At 33.0% G+C, this 3,322-nt stretch overlaps 1 long non-coding RNA gene across 2 annotated transcripts in view; it reads right to left on the bottom strand.

The window, feature by feature from the left end:
• Positions 1-873: 873 nt before the first annotated feature.
• LOC109291016 overlaps positions 874-3,322 on the bottom strand; it is a 155,781-nt gene continuing 153,332 nt past the window's right edge. For both annotated transcript variants that reach the window (XR_002095731.1, XR_002095730.1), the window contains 2 exons: positions 1,354-1,510; positions 874-969 (listed from right to left, as the gene is read on the bottom strand). This is a non-coding gene — a long non-coding RNA (uncharacterized LOC109291016). The remainder of the gene's footprint in view (positions 970-1,353; positions 1,511-3,322) is intronic.

Below are 3,322 nucleotides of genomic sequence, written 5' to 3'. Positions count from 1 at the left end.
CCTATGTGTTGGACTCATCAGGACAGCTAGAGAATAGTACAACACACATGCACTATAAAAAGGGAGTGAAGTTTTGCTCAAATAAAAAAAAAAAGGCTTACTTCTGCCTCATGCCCATGTTCATCTGATTTAAATGAATCTTAACAGAAAGAAGGTAAGACAAGAGAAATGAGATAACCCATTTGTATGCTCTGTTTACATACTAGTTCAGTATGTTAATAATATTGAATATCTTCAGTTTTAAAAGTACATTTTACCTGAAAAAAATGTATAACTCCTGGAGACTGCTGGAAATGTAGAAATGTTACAGTATATATGTTCAATTTATGGTGTACTTTAAGTATATCTTGCATGAAAGCAAAGCTTATATGATATGAAAATATTTTTGAACGCCTCATTGGGAATTTTTGTTAAAGGGACAGTAACTTATAGTGCATCCAGTTTTCATTAAGCTCTAATTAAGGATATGTAAAAATTGTGACCAGCTCCTGACCCTAAAACATTTCTGCGTATGGCACAATTCAGGAAAAAGAGAATACATAGCTGATTTTATACCAAATTTACACCCCACACCAAACATGAAAATCCTAAATGCTCAATAAGACTTCTTTACCTCATGACATGGTGTATTTAAACCATTACGACTTTGGGTTTGTTTGGGTGCTATACTTAATTATCTGGGGATTTTTTTAGCTGGGGGTGAGGGGGAAGGAGGGTAAAGCCACGTTTCGACATCACTTATATAAAGATGACCGATGTTTGTATCAAAATATTTTTTTAGAACCACACCAGACTATGCTGTAGGTAAAAAAAACCCATAAAGTTTGGGAAAGGTTCAGGAAATAGAAAATAGTGTTTTTCTTTCAGGGTTACAAATATTCATAGTTTATCACATGCCCCAGGATATTTGGTGTTTTGAATTCAAGTATCAGGTCAAGGAGAAAAGGGTTTCTTGAGAGCCTCATCTTCCTATTTTTTTAAAAGATAAAAAAAAAAGAAAGGTTCTCTCTTGGTTGCTGAAATAACTTATCATGAAGTACCAGCTAAATGCACCTTAAAAGGTTTAAAGAAGAAAAAATAAATCTACTTGTTTTGTTTCAGTCTCATGACTTTTAAGTAATTATTCTGTTTGTTAATGTTTGGAGTTGACAATAGCATTCTCTCCATCCTAATTTAACCTGTTGTGTTACGACATATTACGGTTACTTCTTTTAGGAGGTAGAAAATCTTAACACAGATTGATTTCCCATTTGTTTATTATTGCGTTTTAAGTAAAAATACACTGAATGCAATTTAAATAAGTTTACAAGAGAAAATAAAAACCAGCTAATTATATTATGAAAATTAGCATACCTGATACAGCAAGAAAATCATCAATACTTGTTATGTCATCCACAGCTTCAGTGAAAACATGTATATGATTCTCCCACGTGCTTTTGTACATTTCCATGTTGCTTTTTACCACCTGGCTTTTTGGCCTGACAGCAAGAGCCAAAGCAGCATTGATAACCTGAAGAAAATAAAATGACATATTAATTTCATCTGAAATAACTGAAATGCACAAGCTATTATAAAATAGCTTTTCTTTTTAAGCATTAAAGTTATACAATCTTTATGCATAATTCACAGTGGGAATACTAGCATGATACTTTTAGGTCAATAGCCCTGTTGAGTTCTTGGATTTGAGTTTAGTTGCAGTGTAACTAAGGAGGATGGCAAACAAACCTTTCCTTTTTTAAACTGACTTAGGCAATTCTATTTAGTACGATGTCAACCATTTTTTCAGGCATTAATACAAAGAAGAAATTCTCATTCTATAAAGTATTAATAAAAAGATGCTTTTGCTACCTAAACTTCAGTTTTGGCTTTACAAAACTATCAATAGTGATCACCTACATTCAAAGGGAAGCAACATTAATTATGTGAACATTAGTCCAAATGGATCACGCAGATGAGATGGGATATGCTTAGCAACACTTGTTACAACTGTATAAAAGTTTAAATCCGATTCTTCTGAATTCTGCAGATATAGGAATGGGAAACCTGCCCCAATAAACAATGAAATATTCATAGTTAGCCATCAGAAGCCAACCAATTTCTAGCACTGAGAGAGACCATAATATTGGATTTTAAAATTGTTGCCCCTTTCTAATGCCATTATAACTCTTCAATCAGTTGATTAGTCTTCTCCCCAATGCAGCTTTACTGAAATCATATTCATTACTATTTTATACATCAAATTAATACGTATTTCTAACCATTAATTTTAAACTTATCATTCTCTTTTTATATTACCCCTCATTGAGCAACAATACCAGACAGCAGCTCATAGATTTGAAAGCTGATATCTGATGCATACGAAAGAGAGATATTACCACTGTACTGTATTTGTCAAATACTTTAATCACACTAGAGATTAAACTAAAAAATATCAAAACACAAAACTTCTTGAGGAATAAAACATATTATAAATCATACCTTACATCACACTAATACCCAGCTCTGGCAATGTACATCATGGACCACACATGACTGGAAAAATATTCTCTAATCTACTCTACTGTGGTCATCTGGTTGGAGGAAAATCTGGAAACTGCAAATTTTCTGGTTCTACATCAAATGGATATGCCTTCTTGCTGTCTAATCTTAAGCGGATTTCTTAACCTTGTAGTGAAGCATACAAATAATTTACACTAAAGCTGATAGCTTCATTCCCTTTTTTTAGTGAGTTTCAGTATTCTTTTCCCTAGACATTAAGAACTTCAGAAATTAAAAAAAAATATACGTAACATTATCATCATTACTATTATCAATATTCAGGAAAAAAACCCAGAATCCTGAAATATGCTTTTGGAAAAAGTCTCCCATTTTACATGCAAATACATCTCAGGTAGAAGCAATTTGATCAAAGAATAAAATTACAACATGCTACAGTAACTCAACTAGAAGCAGAGAAAAGTATATTACCAATGTATGTGGCCTTATTTACAAATTAGCTCTGACATATTATATAGTAGTACATTAGGGAAATGATCTTATAGAACACTCAGTAAATAAATAAATGTTAAGAGATGCTTGTTATTCACTTATGATAGAATGAAGATATCTGAATCACTTAATGCAATTATTGAACTTTTGTTTGAATATTATTGATTTTTTTCCTATGAAAACTTTTCTACTTTGATCTTGCTGGGCACGTCCAGACGAGCGTGCACATGCCTCTTGCCCCATCTCAAACCCCTTTAAGATGGGGCAAGAGGCACGTGCAGGAATGAAAAAATGTTCCCTGGACTGCAAGTTTCAGCACCAGGGCTCCAATGCC

This window comes from Gavialis gangeticus, unplaced genomic scaffold (genome assembly GCF_001723915.1).
Source record: "Gavialis gangeticus isolate Ggan-Ray unplaced genomic scaffold, GavGan_comp1, whole genome shotgun sequence".
Lineage (NCBI taxonomy): Eukaryota > Metazoa > Chordata > Crocodylia > Gavialidae > Gavialis > Gavialis gangeticus.
Note: the sequence above shows the minus strand (reverse complement) of the source record. Positions and strands in the feature narration are given on the sequence as shown.